This window comes from Malaclemys terrapin, chromosome 5, assembly GCF_027887155.1.
Source record: "Malaclemys terrapin pileata isolate rMalTer1 chromosome 5, rMalTer1.hap1, whole genome shotgun sequence".
In the NCBI taxonomy this organism is placed as follows: domain Eukaryota; kingdom Metazoa; phylum Chordata; order Testudines; family Emydidae; genus Malaclemys; species Malaclemys terrapin.
In genome coordinates this window covers 8,013,080-8,030,954 of record NC_071509.1, presented here as the reverse complement: position 1 = coordinate 8,030,954, position 17,875 = coordinate 8,013,080, and positions in this window count along the sequence as shown.

Here is a 17,875-nt window from a genome sequence, read left to right as displayed (position 1 = left end):
TTAGCGACACCTACACTAGGAGCATGCTACCGGCATAGGAACACCAGGATACTGTACCGACAAAGTGCTCGTGTGGACGCAGCTGTACTGGCCAAGCTGTGCTTTATACTGGTATGGTAACCTCCCTTCCTCCCACCCCCAGCAAAACAAGCTACACTTTCCCCAGTATAACTGTGCCTACCCAAGGGGCATCTGCCAGCACAGCCATGTTGGTGAGGCATCACACCTCTTCCCACCCTGACCGACATAGCTATGCTGGTAAAGTCCATAGCGTGAACCTGGCCTAAGTAGCTATCAATCTGTGGGTTTTATACCGCTGCCCATCACCGTGGTATCTGAGCACCCTCTAGGGAAAATCAATAGCAGAAGTGAGGTCCCTACTGGACGCTATGGAATCTCTCTGTGCCTTGGTCTCCCACCTACCAGCTGGTGACTGTAATACCTCCTTCACCCTACCTTGTGTCTGTCCTCTCTATTGCTACATGTTTGCCCAGCACCATGCAGCCCTGATCTTGCTTGTGTGCTCTAGGTACAACAGTAACGCAAATAATAATAGTGTGTGCCCTGGAATAATGGAACATCTGGGAGGCATTGGTTAGGGGACCCTGAGAAGCTTGACGAGCAGCCGAGGAATGAAATGGGACGGTAACACAGTCTGCTGTGTTGTATGTAGGCCGAGCTGCCGGCGGATGCCTCGCAAAGCAGACGTGGGGCTGAGTTCTGGCAGTATAGGCCCATGATTGCTTCTGCTTCTAGAACAGTGACTGAAACTGCACCCAAAGAGAAGACGAGACACACACTGTCGTGGTTGTCTGGCAGAGACTTAAACCGACACCGTTATGGTAAAATATTTGGGATGGAAGCGAACCATCAAATCCTCTGACTCCATTGTTAAAAAGCCTTTGGATTGGAGAGGGTTCTCAACCTTTCCCATGCCAGGACCCTCTTTCACACTCCAGGGCCTTCTCACCAGGATACCCCCTCCCATTGCAGGTTAACTGGGACCCTTCAGTTAAGAACCTCTGGATTACAGCATTACCTAGAATGGAAAGACCGCTGTGGAGATTCAGAAGGTAGCTGCTTAATCAGGACATCTGCCACCTTAGCTGGGTCAGATACAATAGCTAAGGCACATTTACCAGGAGTTCAGTGTAACATGGAAGGTGAGGTTAAAAAGAGGAGTGCCCATACTTACTGCAAACTTACACAGCTCTGTGGATAAACAGATCCGTATGTTCCTGAGATGGCTGAAGGGATTTTTTGCTGCTTTGATGTACTGGCTAGCGGAGTTAATCCAGGATTTGTAAATGATTTTTAGAAATTGGGTGGTCCTCAGCGTGTTTGTAAGTCTAATTACCTGTTAGGGGGATAGAGCTTTTTGCATGGGCATTTGTAACTCTTATGTACATTTATATGAATAAAATACAGCAACTGGAACTAAAAGCTTGTGTAACTGCAGAATTGCACATTCTGGGACCAGAGGCTAAGAGAGAAATCTAGCTAGCTTACTGTTACTGGTCTGTTTGTGATTAGTTAGTGGTTGTTGATAACGTTGTTCTTAACCTAGAAAAAATAATCCGTGATTCCATCCAACCTGGAGAAAATTAATGTCTATCTCATTGGTGAAGGATATCTAGAATTATGCAGAGAGAGGAAAATCTTTACTGGGCTGGTGTGAACATTCAGATTGCTGATCCGGTACTGAATTGTGCAGGGTGTCATGTGTTTTGATCACAATGGGCTAAAAAATCATGACATCCCCAGCAGGGCCAGAAATGCTAGCCGAGCAAATAACTTGGAGCAAATCCTTTAGTTGTTGCACTGCACGTTCTCCTTCTTTTGCAAGCAGATGCCAACGCCCTCCAGTTCGTTTAGATGATTGAAACGACACATGGATTTTTGGAGAAAAATGTTTTCATATGAGCCCAAGCCGCCTCCCCTTCCTTATTCAAATACACCCTGGACCAGAACCCACCTAGCTGTAGCACTGGACCGGTAGTTGGCTGCATTCCCTAGCCTGCTGTAACTTAAACCTGGGCTGGAGGTGGGGCAACCAATGATTCAGGGAGGCAGAACCAACTCCTTGATGCCCCTACCCCTCTCCTCTGCTGAGCATTTCGTGGCCGAGTACTGCATCGGGCCTGCTGACTCCACATTCCCAACGTGGAACGAGCCAGCAGAATGAACTGTCAAAAACACAATCCGCAAAGCAAAGGAGGGTAATCAGGCTCCCCATTTGGCTATAAAGAAATACAAGTCCACAAGACCAATCTGGAAACACCTTCATGCAGGTGCAAAGAAGGAGCCAAAATTCCGCTCTGTTAGACCAGAGTCGATGTGGAGTAATTCCATTGACATCCGCTCCTTAGGTGTCTAAAACAAGATGGCCACTCGCAACTAATTCTTTAATAAAGTCACAGTGGATTGGCTCACGCCGCAGCTGACAACTCCCCTTTCCTGAAAGACTGGTGCAATTGGAAGCCAATGACCATTGCTAGAGCAGGTGCCCAAAAGAAATACTCCAAGGGTGTGATTCACACAGGTATTTAGGCACTGCATTCCCAGGAGTCAGATCCTAAGCAGTGCAACTGTCTAATGGACGAAGGAATTGGAAAGATGTACCGAAGGAGTCAGTAGACTCCAAGTTAGAATATCCTGGTGAACAATGGAATATGCTTCTATGGACACTGTACTACAGGATAAAATAAAGAGCCCAGGCGATGTGAGAAATGCAGAAACAAAAACAAATACTTTGGAGAGTACCTGAAGCCACAGGTATTTTTCCCAGATGGATGTTCCACGCCTTCTCCATCCCAAGGCCCCACCCCCACTCTGCCCCCTCCCCCGAGGTCCCTTTCCCCCCCACTGCTCACTGTCCTTCCTCGAGTGCCTCCCACCAGCTGATCGGTGGCCTTGCCCAACAGCTGTGGCTGATGGGTGATGAGCACCCCCTATTTTTTTTCTGTGGGTGCTTGAGTCCTGGAGCACCCACAGAGTCTGCGCCCATGCCGAAGCAACCTATGCAGTTGCTGGAACTACCTACCATGGTCAACTAATTAGACGGCTTTCCAGGCCTTGAGTACTGTGGTGACCAGTGCTACAGATAAGTGTCAAAAAGTAGACAGGAAGCCAGCAGAAAAGCTAATGAGACTTATCCGGACCATCTTTGAATTAGTAATCTAGGGACAGACAAGAACCCAATCACCTGAGCTGTCTTTACTCCAGCCCTATTCCCACCCCCATCACCAAGCCCACTGTGTGACACACGCTTCTGGAGGCCACTTTCAACGAGATGACCATGCTTCCCATTAGTGCTGACTGGGAGAGAAACGCTCCTTTTCCAGCAGCACAGACCCGTGTGCTGACTGGAATAGATTTCCCAGGACTCCGTGCCAGGAGCCGCTTGCAGGTTGTGCCACTGAGCTCATGAACAACACGGTGTGTTTCTTTCCCCTGCCCTGTTGCCTTTGGGAGCCTGTTCAGCTGGGTTTAACCTCGCTGAGCAGAGTGTGAGAAAGGAGACCTCCAGGCAGCCACATAGATTTATAGATTCCAAGGCCAGAAGACACCATTATGGTCATCCAGTCTGGCCTTCTGCACAGCACAGGCCAGAGACCTGCCCAACTATAATTCCTAGCGCAGAGCATTTAGAAACACACCCCACCTTGATCTGAAAATTGTCTGCGATGGAGAATCCAACACGGCCCGTGGTAAATTGTTCCAGCCCAATGTACCCCTTATTTTCAGCCTGAATGTGCCTAGCTTCAACTTTCAGCCCGTGGATCGTGTAACACGTTTCACATGCAATATCTTCGCCCTCCCCCCCCACCCCCTTGCTTTTACACAGTGCAAACAAATGTTCTCCACATAATGATGATTCAGCCAACAGGTCAAGCCAAGCGTGACGGATTTCGTTTTCATGCAGCGGCAGGCGGTAAATTGCTTTAACATTGCTGACTTGGAGATCCCAATGCTCCGAGGCTTTGGCTGTCACACACCCTGCAACACCATCCTGGACTCCACATCCAAACTTTGGGAAAGTTCACACCCAGAGCGATGCCCAGGAGCTCCGTGGGTGGGGGGAAAGGGGCCAGGTTTACCTGTTTTGGGACATAAGCCCATCCCTGCAGAAAGGGACTAAAATTCCTCCCCTGGAGGGAGTTTTAGAAGATGCACTGGCTAGTAAGTTGGCCTACTGGATAAAAGAGAGTATGCTAGAAACTTGCAGAGAGGCTGTAAATGCCATGCCGGAGAGGATGGGGCCTAATATTACGAGGTTGTGAGCACCTCCTGCAAAGTCCTGAACCCCCTCAACTCCCATTGACTTCAGTGGGAGTAAAGGCCCCGATCCAGCAAGGCACTTACACACGTTTGACTTCCAGAGCATGACGCATGCTTAGAGTTAAGCGGGTGCTTAAGTCCTTGGCTGGATGGGGATCTATGGGCTGTTGACACCTGGTCAATTCAGATCCCGTGGGAACAGACATGCTCAAGACATTTTGCCACCTCCACTTCAAGGGTGAATTCTGGGAACTCCAAGGCCCAAGCTCGCTGGCGCAGACAGCCAATTCCAAGTGACTGGACTGGTACCTGGACAGATGGGCTCTGTAAGGGCCCATCATTTTAAAACGTTAACTCAGTTTCCAATCATGTAAAGGAGCAGGTTCACCCATCCCATGTCTCTGTAGCACCAAGGCAGGGAATAAAACCTAGGTCTGATTCTTAACTCTGCTTCGAGTTTATTGGTGTGATCATTAATTAGCCTCTTCCCATCCCTCATGACCTTCCCAGTTGGAGACAATGAATTTCACTTATTGCCAGAATTCCTGATGTGTCCTCTTCCCCCAAAAGTTTTCTGCATCACTCGAGAATCCCCAGCTGGGAGAAAGGTGGTGGGAGGGGGGCGGGGTGAAGAATCCATGCAAGGTAATTAACCTCCTCATTTGCACAGGCATTTTTTAGTAGCCCAGCGCACTGCCTGACTTGTTAGTGCCTAGGGGGGAGCGTGACCCCGGTTAATGGAGTTCAGAGTAGTTTGAAACACGTTGCTGCCTCCATGGCGAGGAGTGTTCATCTGAAATTGTGTCAGATACTCTTCGGGGGTTTCAGTGAAAGGCAGCAACCTGCTGTGATGTGCGAGGCACTTGCACACAGCAGCCAAAGACAGAGACAAGCTGCCGACAGCTTGTGTGAGTCAGTATCAGGCAGAAAGTGCTTATTTCTCAGTCACTCACTCCCTGCAAAGATCCAGAATTTTCAGGTATTAGCCACTGAACCTCAGCAATAGAAATGGATTCCTGCTGTGGAACTGGGACCTGGGTTCTCAACACCCCGCACTTCCGGGACACCCCTAGGCTGGGCTCGAATTCAACTCGTCGTGGAGGTGGGGACCAGATCCAGATTGGGCTCAGATTGCGATCCCTGCAGCCAAGGTTCGCCAGGGATGTTTGGATCTGTGGCTTGGGCTCAGGCATAGGCTTGATAAAAAGTCTAGTTCAGAGGAGCGTCCAAAAAGGCTGGGCAAAGTGCTCGATAATGGGGATAATAATGCTTGGAAATCTCCCCCCAAATCACCGAGTTGGGCCTGGTATTCAATCAAAAGCAGGAAAAGCCACTGAGTTTTGTGCTGTCCTGACACGATCCTGCAGCACAGGCCCACTGGAAACCCAGATCGCTTTCTAGAGCAGGGGAGGCCAACCTGAGCCTGAGAAGAAGCCAGAATTTACCAACGTACATTGCCAAAGAGCCATAGTAATACGTCAGCACGCCCCCCCCCCGTTCCCAGCACCTCCCACCCACCAGCAGCCCCACCAATCAGCGCCTCCCCCTCCCTCCCCGCACCTCCCGATCAGCTGTTTCGTGGCATGCAGGAGGCTCTGGGGGGAGGAGAAGGAGGAGTGAGGGCATGACAGGCTCATGGGAGGGGAGGGAAAGGGGTGGCGTGTGGGCAGGGCCTGTGGCAGAGCCAGGGGTTGAGCAGTGAGCACCCCACAGCACATTGGAAAGTTGGCACCTGTAGCTCCAGCCCCGGAGTTGGTGCCTATACAAGGAGCCGCACATTAAACTTCTGAAGAGCCGCACGTGGCTCCGGAGCAACAGGTTGGCCACCCCCATTCTAGACTAGTGCACGTTCTGTTCTTGCATTTCTTACACAGAAGTCTGATTCCACATGACCTGGATTCCTCTCGTGCTAGTGTCTGAGTCCAAGGTCCTGTATAGACAGGTCAAACTGCGGGCCTGAGGACGAACTGTAACGTGGCCGGCAGACGTCTGACTGTGTTGACAGATGCTGGACCAGTGGCTGGACCACAGCTTAGTTGAGTGGTGAATCTTAGCCATGATGTTTGGATGCAAACTGCCCCGCCGTTAGAAGGGATTTGAGATCCATCATGTTGATGCCTCTGATTTTCATCCGCTGTGCAATCTTTATTCTCCCGGGAGGCACCCGGCCTCCTGCTGGGAATGGATTCTCTCCAGCCCTCATCCAGAATTGCCAGCCCGGAGACAAAAGGTATCAAAATGGAGCTGGTTGGGGGGGAAAAAGAAAAGATTCTGAAAGTTCCATAAAAATTTCTTTTGAGTCAAAATTTGGATGAAATTTGTCAAAGTGCAAAACAAATTTCAACCCCTTTCTACAGCTGGTAAGAAAATTCCAATTCCGCCCCCCCCCCCAATAATTGTTAGATTTGGGCAAAATTCAAAATGTTGATGAAAAATGTTGTTGAAAAATTGAATTTGGGAAATTTTTAAATCGGTCTTCTAGACGGGTGAGCTTTTTGAGGCAAGGACTGTCTGTATTTGTTCCTTGCAGAGTAAGAAGCACATTAGCAGTGTGGCAACTCACCAGATCAGATCAGAGGTCTGTCTCGTCCAGAATCCTGTCTCCTGGCTGTGGCCAGTACCAGATGTGTCAGAGGAAGGTGCAAGAAACCCTACGATAGGCACTTACAACCAACTGCCACCCGAGAAAGTCTCTTCCTGACTCGTTAATTACAGCATGAGGGCATCCTTCCCAAAACGTGGGATTTTGTTTGTGTGTTTCTTAGATCTTTGCTATCATAACTCTGGCGGTTCTCATCTATAGGAGACGATTCCAGGATTGTCACGGCGGTCTCTGTACTGCTCTGAAGCCTAGATTGTCTGTAGAGACAATGTGAACCCACGGAAGCAGCTACAGGCGTGGGCGAGAGGTCTGTTTGTTCAGAACAGCACCAGGGGGACGTATCACTGCGTTTCACTGGCCCGTTTTTAAATTCTCAGCTATTCTGAGTTTGTGAATTACACTCGTACAGTGTGCAGCCACACTATGGCATGTATCTAGGCCACACCAAGAGCCTAAGATCATTTTGATAGCAGAGGTAACTCAACCCATTTGCATGCAACAATTTATTCATTGTATGAGGGAGACATAAGAACGGCCATACCGGGTCAGCCCAATGGTCTATCTAGCCCAGTATCCAGTCCTCCAACAATGGCCAATGCCAGGTGCTTCAGAGGGAGTAAACAGAACAGGCAATCATCGAGTGATCCACCCCCTGTCCTCGCGTCTCAGCTTCTGCCAGTCAGAGGCTAGGGACACTCGGAGCATGGGGCTGCATCTCTGCCCATCTTGGCTAATAGCCATTGATGGACCCATCCCCAGGAACTTATCTAGTTCTTTTTTGAACCCTGTTATAGTTTTGGGCTGCACAAATGATGGATTTGGCCAACTGCCACCCACACAAATCTCCTGGCACAACCCGCCCAGACACAAACCCACACAAGTACCCACCCAACAACACAACCAGCACACACAATAACCTTAGACAAGCATAGCCCTGTATTTCAGCACACACCCTTCATTTGCCAGTTACAGCAATTCATACAACCCTCCCAGCACAACCCACCCACATTTGACAACACAACCAGCACCCACAATAACCCCAAGCACCACTCTGCAGCCTAGAAGTCTGAGTCAGTGTGAGGCGAGGGAAACAGATACAAGCACGGCCGAGAGCAATTTTTGTTCAGAATATCATCAGGTTCACTCAGCCTGTTACCATGCAATTTTTAAGGCCTCAACCATTTTCAGCATTTTTTTTTTTAAAAAACACACAATTTTACAAATGACACCTGTGTGACAGCCTGGGCTTTCAGCTACTAGTTATCCATATAAAATGCCCAGTGATGTGTTAATATATTATTGGCTCAATGCCATCTTGTGGCAATGAGTTCCACAGGGCAACCGTGTGGTGTGTGGAAAAAGCAATGCTTGAAGTGGGGTTGTACTCGGAAGAGTGATGGTATTAAAACAGTCCTTTCTTACTCAGCAGATCTACTCCCTGGGCCTATCCAGGAGTCAGGTGTGTTTATGCGAGGGTCAAAACACGACGGTACAGTTTTACACTCCCGCAGCTGGGTTTTAGTCTGCCTTGCACAGCATCGGCAGACCCGCTACGTTGGAATCCTTTACACCCGTACCAGTCCCGTGAAGACACTGTGGTGGCACTGAAGGTCCAGGCCTGGAGAAACTTTAGTAGTGGTGGAAGAGTGTGAGAACTGCAAGGCCATTTGGGCCTCTACCATAGAGGTGGGCAAACTACGGCCCGCGGGCTGGGACTGTCCTGCCCGGCCCCTGAGCTCCTGGCCGGGGAGGCTAGCCACTGGCCTCTCCACTGCTGTTCTCCTTCCCCCGCAGCCTCAGCTCACCACGCCACCAGTACTCCATTAGTTAGCAGTACAGGGTCAAACAGGACACAGTAGAACAGTTCTGATTCCATCCAGTAGAGGGCAGCGGTTTGGGAACCTCAGGAGCGAGGGCTGGGTTATTTATTATCTCACGTCTAGCTGGGGAAACTGAAGTGGAAAGAGAGAGATGATTTGCCCAAAGTCACACAATCAGTCAGTGTCAGAGCCAGGAACAGAAGCCATATTTCCTGGCCCCCAGGCCTGGGCCTTGACCACACTCCTAGCTTTCCTCCCCCTGGGCCCAATCCAGCTCCCGTGGAAACGGAAGTCAATGGGAGTCTTTCCACCAGCCTCAGTGGGAGTTGGTTAGGGGACAGGTTAGAAGGGTGGGATGGGGAGCCTCCCTGTGGAAGAAGCCCCAGCTCTATGGCATGCTCCCTCTTCTCTCTGCCCATGCAGAGCTCCTGCCCCAGGAGTGCACAGCACCTGCAAGGGGATGGAGCAGGACGGCCAGTTGGGCTCCTCCGGATAGTTTTCCCTCATGCCCAGCAGGGACGTGTATGTAATTGAACAGAGCCTGGGACTGCACTAACTTGTACAGGGCCTGGGACTGCACTAACTTGTACAGGGCCTGCCCACTGGTTTGTGGAATGAATCCCTGCCTGGCTCCTCTGTGCGACTAAAAAGGTCAAACCTGGGACCTTTGGCCCCATAGCACAGATTTTTACTACTGAGTTAAAGGAACCACCAGCAGGCCCCCGGAAACCATGCTGCTGGACAACCTGATACAAACCGCGGAAGAGAGCTTGGCTGTTATCCTCAAGCAGACTAGCCACTTGAGTGGGATGCAGCGTACTGCGTTAGGATGGGCTACATTCACAATGCACCTGCCTCTAGGGGAGCCCCGGGAAGTCCAGCTCCAAGAGGATGCATGCTCTCCCAGGGCAGGTGAGATCCTGCTGTTCCCAGGGGGGTGCTGAGCTGTGGGTTGCCTTCAGGCCCCTCTCCAGCTAAAGGGGACGAACCACACGGATTTGAACCATGTCAGACTGGGAAGAGAATAATTCAGCACATGTGGAAGGCGCCACAGGCAGTTCTGGAAACTGAAGACCTCTGTTTCTCTGCAGAAGAGGAGGCTACCAGCAAAGGTCCCCTGACCAGCTGCGGGTGCATGTGGCCTCAATGCCACATGCACCCAACACCCATTCAAGTCACAAGACCATACTTATCTGAGGTATTTACATAGCCCCTGTCACAGCTGTACCCCCTGCTGGCCAGGCAAGGTGCTGCCAGAACTTCCTGCCTCAGTTTCCTTCCCCGAGGTGGGTCTCCTCAGCTCTCCACACCCCAGCCTGTGCTGGAGATGTGGCAAGTCACAAACAAACCTAACGCCTTCCGGGGTAGCAAAAGTCCAACTCAAAGAGTCCGTACAAACAAAAAGGTCCTTCTGCCCGTCAGCGGCTTTTCTTCAGCCTGCCCTGTAGGCCCTGTTCCCAGTTCCTTTCTGGACTGCCCTGGAGTCTTTCTGGCTCTGGGGTAGAGCTCTCAGCCCCCAGGCTGCTCCTCCAGGAGTACCCCATTCCCAGCCCCTTCTGGGCTCTATTCCTTCGTTCGATAGAGAGCACTTGGCCCCCCGAGGTACCCAGCCTCCTACAGACCCTGGCTCACGGCCTTCCACAGAAGCCAGCCCACTCACTCTCACTCCTTTTGTAAGATCCTAGTGCCCATTAAGTGTCACCTGACCTGCTTTAGCCCCACGCTTTTAGGCTGGGAAGCTGCAAATTAATTATGGCATAGTTGTGGCTGGCCCCACCTCCCCTTAAAGGGGCCGGTCACCCTGTGGCAGCCCCCGTTATCACAGCACCTGATCCAAACACAATCTTTATTTTCTATATCCTCCCAACACCCAGGGCAGTTCCATTACCCCCATTTTATAGGTGGAGAACCGAGGCACAGATTTTTAAAAGGTATTTAGGTGCCTAACTCCCATTGACACCCAAGGGAATCCATGACAGCACAGAATTGAACCCAGTTCTCTCATAACCCAGACTAGCACCTTAACCACTGGACCACACTGCCTCTCTAGCCAGAACCACTGCAATGTTCATGGGACGGAAACCTACAGTAATAATTGTATGAAGCATGGTAAAAAAGATACATCCTCTTGTGTCTGTCTTCCAGAGCAAAATCTTTTTGGGGCCTGGACTGTCTCTGTTCCTTTGTTCTGGTGTTGTGTACAATGCCCTAGCATACTGTCAATGCTAAACAAATGAACACAATTAACAATTATGCTATACCATTTCCCTAAGAAAGACCCACAGATACCACCGTGCTGAGCGTGGTCTAGATACCTAGATAGGCAGAACAGCCCCTCTGGGCCCTGTAATTGCACAATCCAGTTATTTCTATCAACTGCACTTTAAACACATTACATTTAAATAGCATCATTGCTGAGCTAAGCTGTAATTACTGACAGCTTCTAATTCTGGAGAACAGTTTTAATTCGCTGCAGTCTACGGGTTATTATTATAATAATCTTTTATTACCACACCTCCTTGGTTACAAATTCCCCTTTCTTTCATTAGAAGTGAAAAGATTCCCTTAAATCGCCATTGCATTGTGCTGGCTTGTGGCTTGTCGATTTCAAAATACACGGTCAATGAATTGGTTAGCCTGAGTGCAAACCGCTGCCCTCTACTGGATGGAATCAGAACTGTTCTACTGTGTCTTGTTTGGCCCTGTACTGCTGACTAATGGAGATTTTCCTTTACTGCAGGTTGGGAAGCAGGATGGAATGAGTTCTGTCCCTGTTGTCGCCATGAAGTGGACCTGATGATAATCACCAGGTTCGTAGACTGCCATGAGTTTGTAACAATCTATAACCCCACCTCCCAGATTTTAGCCACTCCGCCAAAAGTACAATCGCACCTTGGCCCAGATCCACCAAGGTACTGACAAGTTTCAGAGTAACAGCCGTGTTAGTCTGTATCCGCAAAAAGAAGAACAGGAGTACTTGTGGCACCTTAGAGACTAACAAATTTATTAGAGCATAAGCTTTCGTGGACTACAGCCCACTTCTTCGGATGCATATAGAATGGAACATATAATGAGGAGATATATATACACACATACAGAGAGCATAAACAGGTGGGAGTTGTCTTACCAACTCTGAGAGGCCAATTAATTAAGAGAAAAAAAACTTTTGAAGTGATAATCAAGCTAGCCGAGTACAGACAGTGTGATAAGAAGTGTGAGAGTACTTACAAGGGGAGATAGAGTCAACGTTTGTAATGGCTCAGCCATTCCCAGTCCTTATTCAAACCGGAGTTGATTGTGTCTAGTTTGCATATCAATTCTAGCTCTGCAGTCTCTCTTTGGAGTCTGTTTTTGAAGTTTTTCTGTTGTAATATAGCCACCCGCAGGTCTGTCACTGAATGACCAGACAGGTTAAAGTGTTCTCCCACTGGTTTTTGAGTATTTTGATTCCTGATGTCAGATTTGTGTCCATTAATTCTTTTGCGTAGGACTGTACTGAGCCTCCCAACTCCCATTGATCTGAATGGGAATTAGGAGCCGAAATACCTTTGTGGATCTGGGCCCTTCTCTCTAATCAGAGAACTGGATTTCCACACAGACATGGTGACCTGATAGACAAAGCCAGCAGATTGGGGCCACACCAACCCTCTGAGTGGCTCATAAATTCAAGAGTGTCTCCAGCAATCCCCTGAAAGTTGGGTCTAAAGCAGTTGTGGATCCTTATGGCTCATTCCTGGGTGCCTGCAGTGCTACCACCTTGGGATGAGCTAGAACGTAAAGAGCCAGAGGTCATCTGGGTTGGGCTAATAGCAGGGAACAGGGCGCTAGGTAAGAACCCATTAGGGTGACCAGACAGCAAGTGTGAAAAATCGGGACGGGGGTGGGAAGGAATAGGAGTCTATATAAGAAAAAGACCCCAAAATCGGGACTGTCCCTCTAATATCGGAACATCTGGTCACCCTAGAACCCATGCAAGAGAAGCCACCAGGTAACCCAGAGTGACCAGGAGCAGGAGAGAGGACAGAGTATGGAAGCAGCAGCCTAGTAGGGAAGAGGGAAGGCCAGGCAGCTGGCCTTGGTAAATCACCCCGGGAGAGCTGAGTCCAGCAACAGCAACCCCTGCAGGCAAGGGGGAAGCAGCTGACCTGGAGCAGGGCTGAGAGGGGGAGAAACAGCCCAGTAGAGAGGCAGCTGTGCTGGCCCCTAATCGAACTGGGAAAGACCTATGGAAGCAGCTGCTGTGGCCAACAGAGCTGGTGCTGGGGGAAGGCGACCCAGAAGCCGGAAGGCTGAACTAGGACCAAAGTAATCCCAGATGGCTGGGCAGAGAGCTGCACCCCTCAGAGCCAGGGGTTGGATTTAGGGCTGGGCAGTGTGAATTTAAAGACAATTAAAGGGCAGTAGCATTGTGGTGGCTCCTTGGAGGTCTGAGGTGATGGGAAATGGGAGGAAGTGCTGGCAAGGTAGAGTTGGTAGAGGGGCCCACCCATCCTTAAAGGGCCCACAGCTGGGAAAGCCCCAGAGGACAGGTTTTTCCCTCTACAGGGCCTGCTATACCCTATCTTTGTGGTGCAAATAGGTTATTCCTTTTCTTATACTGGATTCAGCAGAGGACAAGAGAACCAGTACTCCTGTGATGCTGATGCCAGAGCAGCACAGGAACTGGCTGGAAAACCTGGGGACAATGGAGGGTACTTGGGATTTCCTGTGAAGCGCTGAGTGAAGAGCATCTGTTAAGCTCACCTGAACCCATCTGCCATATAGCCTGCAATTGTACAGCCAAGGCAGTGAGGTGAGAATCAGCACAGGTCACAGGCTAGCGTGAGCCCATTGCTGGCACACGGTGTCCAGCTCCGGTGTCCACACTCCAGAAAGGGTGCTGAGAAATTAGAAAGCATTCAGAAAAGAGCTACAAAAATGATTGGAGGGCTAGAAAACCTCTTTTATAGGGAGAGACTACAGAAGCTCAATCTATTTAGTTTATCACAGAGAAGGTTAAGAGGTGACTTGATCACAGATACCTACATGGGGAAAGAGATTTCTGATAATAGACACCTCTTTAATCCAGAAGAAAAATGAGATCCCATGGCAGGAAGATGAACTAGACAAACTCTGCCCATAAATAAGGTGCACACTTAACAGTGAGCGTAATTAACCATTGGAACAACTTATTAAGAGTTGTGATGGATCCTCCATCACCTGCAGTCATTAAATCAGGACTGGATATCTTTTCAACAAGAGTCAGGGTAGTTCAAGCTGAAGTTATAGGGCTGATGCAGAAGTTAGTGGATGGGGTTTTTGGCCTGTGTTGTGCAGGGAGTCCAACTAAATGGGCCTAGTGGTCCCTTTTGACGTTAATCTATGACACACCCCAGTCCTTATGGCTTTCTTCGTCTACATCTCTATCGTCTGCACTCAACATGCAGGTTCTCCTCCCGCATCCCCGAGATCCAGCCCCTAGCCCCGGAGCTTTGGGAAGTCCATACTTGGCAGCTCCAGCCCATCTCCACTTTGTGTTTCCTTTGGGCGTAGGTCCAATCCCCTTACACACACACACACGGAATAGGACCTTACCTCTCATTGGTTTTCAATGAAGGCTATCAACACGTTGCACTGGCAGTGAGATTGGAATGTACACGCAAGAGCTGGAATCAGAATTTTCTGACAGATTTCAAGATTTCCAGTGATTTGGCCCCGTGCTTTCTTTTCTAATTAAACCTGAGAAGTTCAACGAAAGCGACTTGGATTTGTCTGTATTTCAGTGGAGGGGTGTTGAAGATTTCAAAATGCAGCTCATTCAGTTAAAAAGCTCAGAATTGTGGGCATCAAAGTTTGGAGATCGGTGGAGTGCACTTAAAGCTACCGAGAGCGATCATGGGGCCTCTATTCTGACCCGCTGGACATCCCTGCCAGGGAAATTTAACTGTTTGAAGAAAATTGCGTTTGCAGTGCTTTCAGCATTTGGATCCAAATATCTGTGTGAACAGGTATTTTCATACATAAAAACTGTCCTCTGTCCCTCTCGGAGCCGGTTAACAACTGATCACTCAGAAGCCTGTGTGCAGCTTAAAGTATCCAAATACGTGCCAGGCATTGGAAAACTCAGCAAGGAAAAGCAAGGGCAAGGATCACACTAAATGGATAAGATCTGCATTTTAATTTAATTTTAAAGGAAGCTTCTTAAACATTTTAAAAACCTTATTTACTTTACAATAGTTTAATTATATATTATAGAGAGAGGCCTTCTAAAAACGTTCATAGGTATGACTGGCACGCGAAACCTTAAATCAGAGTGAATAAAGGAAGACTTGGCACACCACTTCTGAAAGGTTGCCGATCCCTGGTCTAGATAATACTTAGGGCTGGGGGGAGCGGGGGCCTTGGGGGGGGGGCAGGATCGACGGCCGCAGCTCCCCCATTGACTCCCCCATTGACTCCGCTTCCGCCTCTCGCCCTGGTGGAGTTCCGGAGACGACAGGGAGCGCATTCGGGGATCAATTTATCGCGTCTAGACAAGAGGCGATAAATCGATCTCCGATAAATCAATTACTACCCGCCAATCCGGCGGGTAGTGAAGGCGTACCCTTAGTCCTGTGTCAATGCAGGGGAATATGACCTATTGACGTCCCTTCCAGCCCTACATTTCTATGGTTACTACTAGTCTGGAGAGATCACTAGAGAACAGTCCAGTAGGGCACAGCACAAAATTGCCCAAGAGCGAGAATGGAGGGTCCACTAGATCAGTGGGCTCCCAATCTTTCCACACCCTCACTCCACGTTACAACAGAAAAGAGTTTCATATGTTTCCAGATCCTACGCCCCACCTCCTTCCCAATCGAGTCATGAAAGAAATGGAAGCTGGTCACAGACCCCTGAAACCTATCCACAACCCCAGATCACCTCCCACCCCCAAGTCTGAACGCCCATGCAATAGATCATTTACCTCTGTGAATGCCCATTGCTCACAAACCACTTGAGGCCTCAGACACTGGCTTGCCACCAGCTTACAGTAGCTCTTCAAGATAGCCATGTTTTATTTGGTCATTGTTCCCCAGCCACTGGGTCAGAGAGAACAGACTCTTGCTAGAGGGTCTTCTTTTGCTAGGATCACCATAAGAGCTAAATGTGCAGCAGATTTCATTAGCGAGCCCAGTGTGCACGCTGGAAAAGGCAAAATGTATTACCTCTTGCCCGTGGGAAAGTCCAGAGCTCGGTTTCATCTGCCAAGTGCAGCAATTGCTTTGCTACTGAGCCACCGAGCAGCCAGCGAGCAGTTGTGTTTATTGCAGTCAGGCCTTGGCAATATGCAGAATTAATAATTCCAGCTGTTTGGGTAACGATCCTTGGTAATTCATTGTGGTTGCAGGAGATTAACAACCAGCTGCAGAGGGGCAGTCTTTTAGGAGAGATGTGAAACCAAGGTCCTGCCCACCTGTAATCGTTAAAGATTCCATGATACTTTCCTAGCAGAGACTAAGGATTATCATAAATACTTATGTTGTGGTAGTGTCTGAAGGCCTCTTTCAGGGATCAGGGCCCCATGGTGCTAGGCACTGGATACACACCAAACAAAGAGATAGGCCCTGGCCCAAAGAACTTACAAGGTAAATACTGTATAAAGCCTACAAGTGACAATATAGGCAGACAGAGGGTGCATGAGGTAGCATGAGACAATTATGATTGGCATAATGAGCAGTGATCACAGCAATCACAATGACCCTGGTCCAGCTCTGCTCCTTAAATTCATTTCCCTTATATGTGGCACATTTCAGTCTTCACTTCCTGTCTTAAACTGGTACATGTGGGTACTCTGCTGTGTTAAACAGTTGCTGTACTTCCCCCGCCATCCCCCGCATAACTGGCTTCACTTCTGCAGCCAATGGAATGATCTCGGTGTCCACTTCATATACTAGCGTTTTTTTGTTTTTAAACGGTTGAGGTGCTTTGGGATCCTTCAGCGTGAAAGACGCTGAGCAGGGCCTTGGCTGTGCGGGAGAAAAGAGGTACCAGCAAAGGGTCTGTGTTTAACTTGGGTTGAAAAGGTGTTGGATGCTAATTTAGATTTGTTTCATGCTTTCTTCAAATGCTGTCTCTTACAGGCCCATCACCAGGTATGTGTGTGCCATTTACATAAAGCAGCAATCAGTCATGAGATGATATACTCTGCCCTGTCTTTGAATCACGCCAGCAGGGAATGCAGGGAAGTGACGAGCTTTAAGGGAAAGGGAGAAAGCACATTAAATACCAGCTGGAAGAAACATGTTCTGCCTTGGTCCAGAAAGCTGGCAATCATCCCAAACTCCCAGCCAGGTTCACAGAAATCATTCTCCTCCACCCTGGTTGTTCATTAATAGGCTTGGCAGAATCTGGGTTGTATTTTTTATAATTTTGTCAGATAATATAGATTTTTAAAAATCATTGATAAAAAAACTCTTTAAAAATTAAATGTTCACAGTTATGGGAAATTATGAGTTTTATACATTTGACTAGAGAGAGAAAAATGTTCATAGTCACAGGAAATCATGGGAAGGGCAGGTCACTATTTAACGGCAGTAGGCATTGAGACTGAAAAAGTGAAAGCTTTATAAACTGTTAAACCACAGCATGTCAATATCACGTGTCAAAATATACCAAGTAAATGTCCTTAAATCCTCAAATCAGCCCTGTTTGTACTATTCATTCACTAGCCCATTTGTAACAAGCCTCATTCAAGAGACTAAATCACTGGATTTTGATTCTTATAAGTTCACAAGCAGCATTTTTCTTACTTTGCCTACCTGTACATTTCCATTATTGTCAATGTAAATATTTTTAATTGGTTTTGTGTGTGTGTGTGTGTGAGTGAGACGAAATGGACATTTACCAATAAAAATTGAATCCTTCCAAGCCTAGTTTTAAACCTGATTCAGATTTCCCTTCTAGTCCCACTACACTCCCAAAGGAATGGAAGAGGGGGGCAAAGCTGCTAAAACCCACCCACATCCACCTTCCTGATCCCCCATCATATTCCCCTGCTATCCACCACTGTCCTGCATCATGGGCCCTGCTTATTCCAAGTGGTGCTAACAGGTGCCATCAACGGGGGGTCTTTGCTCCAGAGACAATCATGGATTTCATTAAAGCCAATGGGTATGCCAAACACTCTCTTTCAGGCTCAATGGAAGAAGCAATT